A 12572-nucleotide genomic window follows, 5' to 3' on the forward strand; every position below is an offset into this window, starting at 1 on the left:
TTAGCTTAATTTTTGAGAAATCTTATAATAAGTCTAGAGAGTGGGAATTCACTGGGAAAGTAAATCATTCTTAGGTTTTAATTTGACATCTCATCAAATATTTAATAATCTGTGTTGTATGGGATACAAAGAAATACAGAGTAAATTCACTGCATTCAAAGAATAATTTAAATGAAAAAGTGCAGAGCATAAAAATATAAAAAGTTAAATATTTTTTCTGAGCCTCAATTTAATTGCAGAATTGGACCATCTGACCATTCATTACATGTAGTCACAAATAATACTACATTTCTGAGAAGCTGTAGCTACATCTGGACAAGCTCAATGTCTTTGGTTATACTTCTGGGACAGTTTTTACATCTTACCTGGTTCTTAGTCAGGAGCTGAACTAGGCTAATTTTGGTCTTCTCTGAAACTTCCTAGGATTTCCTGTGATCCGGGAAATTTACTTAAAGGTAGACTCTTCCCTTGGAATCTCTAAATCTCAGGATTTTCTTCCTTTCTTTCCTTCCTTCCTTCCCTCCTTCCTTCCTTCCTTTCCCTCCCTCCTTCCTTCCTTCCTTCCTTCCGTTGTCCTAAAATCCCTATCTTTTTAGCATCCTGAAAGCAGCTATGGCTATTGGATTGGCCAAGCTTGTTCTAATTAGGCCTGAGTCTGGGTGGCTCTTGGGATGTTAGAGCTGTTCTGAATTTTATGTTATGGCAGGAAACAGGGAGTTTGGGTTATCCTTGTACTAGGTATCAATGAGCTGTACTTCCCCACTGTGTGGCTGGCTCATGTGGTTGTGTTAGGGAACCCAACACAATTTAGTTGGTCTAGCCTTGTGTGCCTTCCTTAAGCTAATGTGACCACCTCAGAAATAAGGCCCAAGGCACCAAAGGGAAGCCCTGTTGGGTTCCTGCAATGCCTAGTCCTCTTTCCGAACTTCCTCCCACTTTGCTTTAGCTCTCTAGGCTGCTGACTTTGCTCCACATAACCCGTGGGGTAGATACTGTTGTGCTCCCAAATATGATCTTGCCATATCCATGGACTTGACTTCATTTGTTTTCTGGCTCTTATGGCAGTGATTTCCATTGTTCCTTTATCCTCTGTGTTTCCTCAGTTAAACAGCCCTCTTAGTTAGATTTCAATCCAGTTTGAGAACCTGTCTCCAGTCCAGCTGTGACCTGGGCTTGTGGAAGCACAATATCGACAATAGATGTCTGAGGTGGGGATCTGTGCAGAGTGAGATAGTTATTCCACAGTTTTCTAATTAGTGGTATTTTTTCATAACATAAAATATGTACTGAATTGTGGCAAGTTTAAAAAATATAAAGAGTATAAAGAAAATAAATATGACTTGTAATCCTACCATTTAGGGAATTCCTTTGTTAATTTTTGGTACATTTACTACCTGAAATTTATATGTGTACGTAAATGACTAAATGAATACATTTTTAAAGAAGAAATGGATTATACTCTACATTCAGACTTTATGCTACTTTGTTCCTTAATACAAATAAATACTATGCCAACCTCATAAAAATCTTTATAAACACAATTTTAAATGATTGCATAATATTTCAGCATACATGTGCTTTAAACTTAATATTTTATTCTGTTTTTAAAATTTGTGCTATTTTTTTTTCTCCTGGAAACCTCATTTTCTTCCTGAAAAAACAATGACATTTGCTAGTATTATTTTTTCTTGATATCATTACATTTTCTCAAGTTAATGTCTTATATTTCTAACTATAATTATTTTTTAAAAAGAAGAATTATGAATGCTGGGATTCTTTTTTTTTTTTTTTTGGCTGCGTTGGGTCTTCGTTGCTGCAGGCAGGCTTTTCTCTAGTTGCGGCGAGCAGGGACCACTCTTCGTTGCGGTGCGCAGGCTTCTCATTGCGGTGGCTTCTCTTTTTGCGGAGCACGGGCTCTAGGCGTGCGGGCTTCAGTAGTTGTGGCACGTGGGCTCTAGAGCGCAGGCTCAGTAGTTGTGGCGCACGGGCTTAGTTGCTCCACGGCATGTGGGATCTTCCCGGACTAGGGCTCAAACCTGTGTCCCCTGCATTGGCAGGAGGATTCTTAACCATTGCGCCACCAGGGAAGCCTGAATGCTGGGATTGTTAAATGCAATGTAATTTTACCTTTGTGAAAGGATTCAATTTTTTTAACTTTCTGTTTACTTCCTTTCATAAGTGAATTCACTTTGGGTATTTTTGAAGATTTAGAGTCTTATTAACTTAATGGAGTAACAACTAAATCTCCAGGTTCTTTAGAAATAAACTTCTAATGTCTGAGGAAGACTAGCTAACCAGAATTTCAGTTTCACTTTTCTAGGGAGAATAAAAATTGTACTTTGAAAAATGTCCCTGACGCTTTCAGACCAATGAGCATCTCCTTTTATAAACTATCAGAAACTTCAGAAGTAGAATTATTTTCTGTTTCATCTCTTTTATCTCCCCAATATCCAGTCCACGCTCCACCACTGTCTGGCTGTGAGTTTTTGGCCAAACGGTGAACCTCTCCAATCCTCAGTTTCCTCCTGTGTAAAACTGGGATGATGGCTGTACTGTTCTCAGGGGTTGTGGCAGGGATTACAGACACCCTGCACAGTCTCTAGCCTGGCTCATTAAAGTTTAGGTATTATTTATGGTGTTATTATGCTGCTGGTGGAGATAGCGCAACATGGTGGTTAATGTTGTGGACTTTGGAGTAAGCCTACCTAGGTTCAAACCTGGACTGCCACTGACTAGTTCTGTGGCCTTGGAAAGTCACTTATCCTCTGGGGCCTCAGTCTTCTCATCTGTAAAAGAGATATAATAATAACATCTACCCCATGGGATTTTTATGAGGATCAATTATTGTAATATGCATGAAAAGTACTGAGAACAATGTCTAGCAAGTGCTGTATGTGTGATTGTTTAAATCGAATAGAATACCTGATCCATATTTTAAGTAATAGGTGGGTGAAGTAGTTACAGAGCAAAACTAAATCATGTCGCTTTTGTTTCCTTACATGTGTAATATTTCCTTTTCTTTGAAGTGTTCAGTAACCAGAGGAACTGCATGCTTTGAGATCGTTGGCCTGAAGGGTGCTCAATTTGACCAGTCCCCAAGGAGGTACTTGCCAAATTGCTAGGATGGAACGTAAATGACTCCGAATCATCAAAATCTGAGGTGAGTCAGCTGATGCCTATCTTAGAGTCTTTAGTAGAACCCCACCAAGAACACAAGAGAAGTACTATGAATAGGTAACCTTCTCTATATATGTTTATGGGACTATTGCCATCCTTTCTAGTGCAGAAGAGTAGTTGTGGATTAGAGAGACTGATTTGCTTTTAGAGATTAACTGTCTTGGACTATCCCTGGGCAAAAAGGAGTTCACATAGAACGAAGAAAATATAAACAGTGTAACTCTATTTCTCTTACTCTAAGGCTCTTCATAAAGAATGATCCAATAGGCTAGAAGATTTTGAAGCAAATTAAAATTATTTTCCACAAGGCACATGAGCATTTTGATTGCTTCCCTATGTTTTAGAACTATTAAGAGTTCTTCAAATGAGGTCCAAAGTGCAGCAAAACATAATCATCCAACTTGGAAGGCAGCCATGGAATGGGATGACTGAATAAATATTACCATCTAGCATCATTTATCTCAGGCTTTGGTGCGAATGGGAGAGAGGTTGGGGAAGGATTTCCTGCCAGAATCCAAGGTTAAACCCGAAGAGAAGTTAGTACCCTCCAGGGGCCATTTTTTCTCCATTATGAGCCTTGGCTATGATTTCATTTCAATGATTATTTTAAAAAATTGTATGTTGAATGGGGGTAGGCAAAGCTGGTTTTGAACATGTATAATTTGAAAATTCATCTAGAAGTGTGATGGTCAATTTGAATAGATGAATATACTTTAGCTGCTGACCTATTCTTCAATATGTTATTTTGTGCTGACAAATTAGGGCTATTAAAAATTCCTCGCAATAGAGGTATTTGATTGTTTAAAGTGAGATTGTAGATACCTCCGTCAGCCTTTGACAGGGGACACAAACTATAATTTGGGAACTGTAATGTAAACCTTGAGACAACGAAGTAACTTAACAGACCTGAGTCAAGCATAAACAATGAAGTGGTTTGAAAGGATTGGTCTCCCCGAAATGGCACGTTCCACGGAAGAATGCTTTCTCTGTTTGATCTGTCACTAGAGCTCTCAAAACATGACACTCCTTGAACATAATATACTTTGATGATAAACTAGATTAACTTTCCCAGTGCAAGTGAAAGGCCACCTGTTGCCAGAATGGCCATATTCCTCATTGGCTGTCTTGTAGCTGTCATCACTTCAATGCAATCTGCACCCGACATGCTGGAATATAATGAATATGTCAGAAGTTGGAGGTCAGCCATCCAAGTACATGAAAACTTGGCTCGCCTACAGTGTCAGCATGGAGGCCTCCCCTATCATCTCGTGCAGAGGATTTCTGCACCACTTGATTTGTTTGCACAGGGTTTGTTGCTGTTGGATGGGGCGTATTTCTGAGAGGCTTTTTGACAGCCCGTTCAAATATTTTCACTGTGGAAAAAATAGGGCTTCTGGTTTCAAGCTCTTCAAATAATAATAGGTGGTGTAAAATGCCAAGGTACCTGAGGGTGGTGGGGGTCTGTTGTTGCTTTTTACTGGAAATATCCACAGAGGCTGTTAGAAGTTTTTTGATTGGAGTGGAGAGGAGGGTTGGTTGGAAGATCAGAGCCACTAAAGAAATTGTAGAGATGCTCAATTTCTGCCTTCTCCTCCCCACCCGTAACATATAGTGGTGTTGGATCCACTGGACCACAAACTCTTGCTATAGGGAAATATAAAGTAGTGCATCATATTTACTTATATGTCAAATATTTATATATCGTATGCAATATAGTACGGATCAGTTTTCCGGGTCACAGTATTAAGGAACAATGTGAGATTCTTATTTATTCATGGAATATCTGTTCTTTCTTCTCAAAAAGTGAAGTCTGTTTTAGCTGACAGCATCAGGAAGAAGCTTTCTGAAGTCTTGGTCAGTATGATGAAAGAATCATGAGTAGTTCCACTGGCTAAAAGTAAGAGAGCTTAAAGTCAGTCTTAGCTGTTGTTAAATGCTTGCTCCAAACCTTTAAAGGCCAACTAAAAGGAGAATTCTGTTCTTGGCTTTAGCTTGGGCAGAGTTTCTCAACCTTGACACTATTGACATTTTGGATTGGATAATTCTTTGGGGGGAGGGGGACTGTCCTGTGCACTGTGGGATGTTTAGCAGCATCCCTAGTCTCTACCCTCTAGATGCCAGTAGCACCTTCTCAGTCATGACAATAACAAAATGTCTCCAGATGTCCCAAATTGCCTATCGTCCCCTGGAACTCACTTGGGGGCAAAACTGCCCCTGAATGAGAAACCCTGACTTAGTTGGATACTGGGTTCCTAGAAGTATATTACATTGCAATATCATAAAGGAGCAAATTACATGCATAAACCCATCCTCCTAACTTTACCTCCCCAGTTTTAATATCAAAATATCAACCGAAAAGGAGCGGGAATTTTATTACACTCCGTACAGTAATTCACATTCATACATACTAAAAGTATGGGTTTGGGTAGCCAAGGGCCTAAGATTATCTTCTGGTGGTTTTGATAATAACAGCAATAATAGCTCTCATTTACGGAGGGGTAATTACAGTACCCCACCCTGTGCTAAGTCATGTGCTATTTCACTTGATCCTTGCAAACAAATGTAGACGTTAACTACGTTGTCATACTCTCTTATCAGATGAGCACAGGGAAGCTTGGGGCATTTAAAGAATTTGCCTAAACTTGTACCCTTAATAAGAAAAAGAGTTTGTGTTTAAATTCAGGTGGTCCCACCCAGAACTTGTAAAATGAACTACTTATACATTGTTTCTCCCTTTGTGGACTGGATTACAGCTGCTTCCAGGGACTACAGGTCGCCGGGCCTCCACAGCTGACGCTCAGCAGATTTCTTTCTAGCACTTTCACATAATTTAGGTCTCAGTGAGTCACATCCTATAATCGTTTTATAAGAACGAAGTGGCAAATAGCTAATTTAAAATTATCCCTGTCAAAAGAAGATAAGAAAATTACGTGTGGGTTTGATAAAAAACATTTTATATCTCTTCTAAAACACTTGTTAAATTTTATCGAGATGTGACCTTATTTTTTTTTTTATTATTTATTTTTGGCTGTGTTGGGTCTTTGTTGCTGCGTGTGGGCTTTCTCTAGCTGCAGCGAGCGGAGGCTATTCTTCGTTGCGATGCACGTGCTTCTCATTGCGGTGGCTTCTCTTGTTGCAGAGCACGGGCTCTAGGCATGCAGGTTTCAGTAGTTGTGGCACGAAGGCTCAGTAGTTGTGGCTCGCGGGCTCTAGAGTGCAGGCTCAGTAGTTGTGGCACACGGGCTTAGTTGCTCCATGGCATGTGGGATCTTCCCGGACCAGGGATCGAACCTGTGTCCCCTGCATTGGCAGGCGGATTCTTAACCACTGCACCACCAGGGAAGTCCCTCGAGACGTGACCTTATAAACTTAGAGCTCTAATGTCTCGGCAGGCTGTACGCTCCATGGGAATTTGAATCCACATTCAGTATTTAATTTGTGTGAATTAACTCAGTGTTTAATTTTTTCTCTTTGTTTCCATCATCTTTAGCATTTTCTACATGTGTTGACAAGGGGAAATCTGTGACTACTACATCCCTTTTTTTTTCTCTTGCCCTGCTGGTAGAGGTTTAAAAACGAGTGAAATTGTCAAAAGTCAGGCAGATTGAACAAAACAAAACAAAACCAAAAGAAACAAAAACAGAGACACTTATTAATTCACAGCCTGGAAAATGAACTAACACATTTGCCCTCATCTATTCTTTCTTAGTCCATTGTCAGAGGTCCTTTTTTCCCCTTCTTTATTTATATATCCTTTTAATCATCACTTTAGTTTACCTTCACTTATTCTGTTGCCATTCCCCAAATTGATCATAGACATAATATAAAAAGAGCCTTTTCTCTTAGTTTTTTTTTTTAAGTCAGTGCATTAGACCATTTTTTGATTAGCACTTAGCAGATACTCAGTAAACATTTACTGTCTTATGGAGCCCAGTAGACAAATCAGAGCAGGAAACACAGCAAAACACAAGATACAGAAAAAGTGCAGCCATGTGGTGGATAACTACACTGCCGTGAAGTGGTGGGGCACAGGAAGGCCGTGAATTGTTATTACCGTATTTCACTGATTGCTTTCCAAGTACTCTTTATCATGGAGAATTTTAAACATATACAAAAGTAGAAAGCCTGGTAAATGAACCCCCATACACTTTTAGTCACCCCAAAAGTCATCAAACCATGGCCAGTCTTGTCACATACTGTATTAGTTATCTACTGGGGTAAAATGAATTACCCCAAATTTAGCAGTTTAAAACAACATACATTTATTATCTCACAGTTTCTGTGGAGTAGGTCTCTAGATGGGGTTTATTTGGATCCTCTGGCTTTGGGTCTCTCACAAGACTGTAGTCATCTCAGATCTCACCTGAAGGGTCCTCTTCCAAGCTTACTCAAGTGGTCGTTGGCAGGATTCAGTTACGAGAGCTGTTGATGGGAGGCCTCCCTCCTTCCTTTCCACATGGACATCTCTATAGAGCATCTCACAACATGGCAGCTTGCTTCATCAGATTGCCCACAAGAAGGAGAGCAAGAGAGGGTGAACAAGAAGGGAAGTCACAGTCTTTTGAACCTAATCATAAAAGAAGTATCCCATCATCCTTGCTGAAGTCTGTTCTTTAGTAGAAAGTCACCAAGTCCAGCCCACACTCAAGGGGAAGGTATTACATAAGGGTGTAACTACCAGAAGGTGGGGACCACAAGGGACTGTTTTAGGAGTCTGCCCATCACACATACACGTTCGCATTCTTTCTACCCTCCCAGATTATTTTGAAGCAGATCCCAGATTTCATATCATCCCTTCTGTAACTGTTTTAACATGTATTCCTAAAAGATAAGGGTTCTTTTGAAAAATACATAACCAAAGCACCATTATTACACCTAAAATTTAATAATAATTTGCTAATATTTTCAAATATGCAGTGTTCAAATTTCCAATTGTCTCATGAATATAGTAATCCATTGAGATGTAGTCGTGTATTTTAAAATGTCTTCTAAGTTCCTTTTTAATCTATTGTTTTCCCCTTCTCTCTCCTTTTTTTCCTTCCTTGTAATTTATTTGAAACAGCTACCTTGTTTGACCTGTAGAGTTTCCTGCAGTCTGAGTTTTGCTGATTGGATTCCTGAGTTAAAGTTTATCACCTTCCTAATATTTCCATATAAATTGATAAGTATTGATTTTAAGATGGCAATATTTACACATTGAAATCAAGGTGCATCTTACCATCAAAGGCATTGTATAATTTCTCAGGTGACAGTTATGATACTGTTGTCATTGCTTCAGCATGAGCAAACTCGTCTTGACTATATTGTTATCACTTCAGTTGAATTATGTGCATTGTTCCTATTACATGTGTTGAGTTTAATTGCTGTTTAAATTTTTTTTCAAGAAGATTACATTTTGATTTTGCATTGACAGAAAAAGTCACTGCAAGTGCAGGAAAACACAGAAACAGAACAGAGGGGATTAAATTTGATTCATTCATGACTGGGCCACTAAAATCCCTTGATGTTTCAGGCTGCAAACCAAATAAGGACATTTGAAGAAGGAATGGAAGTCCTGACGTTGTCCGAAATGGATCAAGGAAGCACCAACATCAGCATTTGCCAACAGAGCGTCAGTCCCTTGGAATAAAATTCCATAGTCAGTAGCAGAGCACTCTTTAAAGTTCTATTCAAGGTATATATTATCCTTCAATAAAATAGTGTGGAAAAACACAGAGATCAATGGCTTTGAATATAAAAGTGATTTCTGTTGGATTATTATTTTTTTTCCAGAATATTCTGTTGGCTTCAGGAAATGCTAAGTGAAAACAAAACTAACAAAATTACATCACTAGTATTAGTCTAATTAAGGCACAGGAAAAGGACTGGAAGGAAATACATCAAATTGCTGTCAATATTGATGAGATTCTGGGGCATACATTTTTCCTTTATATTTTGTTATTGTGTTGTTTTCCTGAATTATTTACAATGAACAAGAATACCTTTTAAAATCAAGGGGAAAAAAACCCAGTAAATATTATTCTTGTAAAAGCACTATGTCAGAGAAGTGACAAGCCAGATTGTGGGATGGCTTCTGTAGGGAGGCTGTGAGGTTCTCAGGCTTGTAGGCTGCAAGATGAATTTTAGTTCTTGACCTTGGAGGTTCTTGGCAGTCTTCCTGTGGATGGACCGCTGCCTTCTCCCCGCTTGGGAAGTGCCCCATCCATCCTGACTCTGGAACTGTTTCAGTGCTGTCTGTGAGGGATGTTCTTCAATCCTTGTTAATTTTTGCCCGAAGTGCTCAAGTATGTTGTTCTCATGATGATCTTGGAGTTCAGAAAGGTCTGTTGGATTCTTCAGCTGAAGAATTTTTTGTAGCATCTTAATCATTGGCATTTTTGCTAATATTTTCCTTTTTGTGGATACTACGTGGGAGTGGTAAATGATATAAATCTCTAAAAATAAGTTTTAAGAAATCATTCCAATAAATGTGAAATAAAAACTTCTAAATGATAGGAAGAAGGTACTTGTATCAGTTTAATTGGCAGGGTTTTTTTCTTAGTCACTTTGAAAATAATTTTGTGTTTTTCAATTAAGTTACCAGATTCAATGAAATGCATTACTAACAATAAAACTAATAAAATTAAATAAAATAAAAAAACCTCTGTCCTCTAGAGCTGAGTTTAGGGGATTGGGGATTTGTCTTTTCTCTCCTCATATGTCTCTTCTTGCTGATAATCCCATATTTCCTTGATACCAGATATCATAAGTTGTTAGATATATCATGAATTTTATAACAACTTTTCAGAAAAAAGAAGCACCTATAAAATTACAAAACTTTTTTTTCCTGATAGACATACATTCTTCAGTTTATAAGTTTGGTTGGAGCCTGAGCTTTTTTCACAGTCAAAATCTGAACGTTGGGGCTTCCCTGGTGGCGCAGTGGTTAAGAATCTGCCTGCCAATGCAGGGGACACGGGTTCGAGCCCTGGTCTGGGAAGATCCCACATGCCGCGGAGCAACTAGGCCCGTGAGCCACAATTACTGAGCTTGCACGTCTGGAGCTTGTGCTCCGCAACAAGAGAGGCCACGATAGTGAGAGGCCCGCGCACCGCGATGAAGAGTGGCCCCCGCTCGCCGCAACTGGAGAAAGCCCTCGCACAGAAACAAAGACCCAACACAGCCATAAAATAAATAAATAAATAAATAAACAAACAAACAAATAAATAAATAAATAAATAAATAAATAAATAAATAAATTGATTTAAAAAAAAAAAGAAGATCAAAAGGCTGACTTAATTCAGGCTGAGAATAATGTGGAGTCAGTCTCGGGCAAAAGCTTTAAAAAAAAAAAAAAAGTCTGAATGTTCTCCTGAGTCGATTTTGGTTTGGACACTATCTGTAGCACCATGGTGACCTCCTCCACCCCACCTCAAAACCTATCTTTTATAATCTGTTCCTCTTTAGCATATTTAAGAACAAAGGACATTTCAAGGCATATCTCAGTATTCAGGCTTGATGAACAATTCCTGTGTGGTTAAAATCATCATTATACTTTTCCCTCTGAATTATATATTAATGGACATTAAACAGTTCTTAAGAATCAACTGGGTATTTCTGATAGATGGATACTGGTACCAGAATGATCACTAGAATTCAAGAAAAGATATCATCAAACCTTCATAGTTTTGAGAAACCTATTCCTATTCCAAGAGATTTGGCAATTTCTATTGCCTTTAATTGTATTGTGTAGAGCCTGACAATATTCTGCAAAGACAATTATTGTTTGTTGCTCTGTTAAATTTTAATATATTCTTTTTCGAAGACATTTTCAAGGACAATTGGAATCCAAACTTAAAATAAGGTTCAACTACATGCCATGCAAACAAGGCTTATTTCCCAGCTTAGGTGAGACTCAGATGAATCTATAACCTTCTACACACGTGCTAATTTGCACATGTGCAGGCATTGACATCTATGTCACAACTCACTTCTCTGCCAAGTTTCTATTGGCACTGACTGTAAATTACATACAAATTTGAGATATGTTAAAATGTGAAAAGTTCTGCATCTTAGACTTGATGAAATACAGTAGTAAATAACATTTATCAATTGTGTGTAATATGCTAGATACCTTACCTATATTATTTCACTTAATTTTCATAATTACCCTATAAAGCAGTGCTGTTATTGTCTCAGTTTTACAGATGAAGAAAACTGAGTCTTGGGGAGTTTAAGTCATTAGCCTAAGGAAAAGGCAGAATTGAGTCAAAGCTTGAACTTGGAGGCACATAGGATCTTTACTTCCCTGCTTCTCTCTTGGTAAACCTTATGTTTTTATGCACTATTAGCACTGTCCAATAGAACTTTCTATTATGGAAATGTTCTCTGTGCTGTCCAACATGACAGTCACTAGCCTCCTGGGGCTATTGAGCATTTGAAATGCGGTTAGTATGACTGAGCAGTTAAAATTAATGTTATTTAGCTTTAATTAATTTTAATTTAAAGGGACACATGTGGCTGGTGGCTCCCACACTGGAGAGTGCAACACTAGAATGAAGGTCACTATAGTCTCAGGATAATTCTAAAGAGTTGAGGACACAGAGTTCACTTTTGTGCTTGCAAAAGTCAGGCCTACACAATTGCAAATATTCGGAAGTAATTACTTTTCTGAGACAACTTGACTATTCTCATGGCTCTTTGGAAGCTGATCAGCAAATTTTAAACAAGAAGGGACAGCTAGAAAACTATCTTACCACTGTATAGGGTACTTACTCATGATCTAGAGAAGTCCCTAATGGGATTCTTCTTAGGTCTACTGTGATGTGTTTTTGTTGATGTTGTTATTTTTTCTTTTTTCTTTTTTTTTTTACAGTTTAAATATTTTATTTATTTATTTGGCTGTGCCGGGTCTTAGTTGTGGCATGCGGGATCTTCGTTGCTGCATCCAAGGTCTTCACTGTGGCATATGGGATCTTTTAGTTGAGGCACGCGGGATCTTTTAGTTGTGACACGCGGGATCTAGTTCCCTGACCAGGGATCGAACCCAGGCGCCCTGCATTGGTAGTGCAGGGTCTTAACCACTGAACCACCAGGGAAGTCCCTTGTTGTTGTTGTTATTAGTCCTGTACTTTACATTTTACCTACCAGTTTCCAGTTATCTTATGAAACTTTCCCAAACATTCTGTAAGGTAAGTAGATTGGTATTACCATTCCTATTTTACAGATGAGGAAATTAAGACTCAGAGAGGTTATGTGATTTGCCTAGGGTCACCCAGATAAGGACTGACTTACCTGGGGTTGGTATCTAGATCTTTGGACTTCTTATCTGCTGTGCTTTCCATACTAGGAGCTATTTCTCCACTTTTGCATTCAAGCATATTTTATTTAAAAACACACAAACACCAAACAGACTC

At 38.6% G+C, this 12572-nt stretch overlaps 1 non-coding gene across 1 annotated transcript; it reads right to left on the reverse strand.

The window, feature by feature from the left end:
* Positions 1-12181: 12181 nt before the first annotated feature.
* TRNAG-ACC lies at positions 12182-12254 on the reverse strand. The gene has a single exon. It is a non-coding gene; the product is annotated as a tRNA-Gly (tRNA).
* Between the last annotated feature and the right edge of the window lie 318 nt (positions 12255-12572).

This window comes from Balaenoptera musculus, chromosome 6, assembly GCF_009873245.2.
Source record: "Balaenoptera musculus isolate JJ_BM4_2016_0621 chromosome 6, mBalMus1.pri.v3, whole genome shotgun sequence".
Taxonomy (NCBI): Eukaryota; Metazoa; Chordata; class Mammalia; order Artiodactyla; family Balaenopteridae; genus Balaenoptera; species Balaenoptera musculus.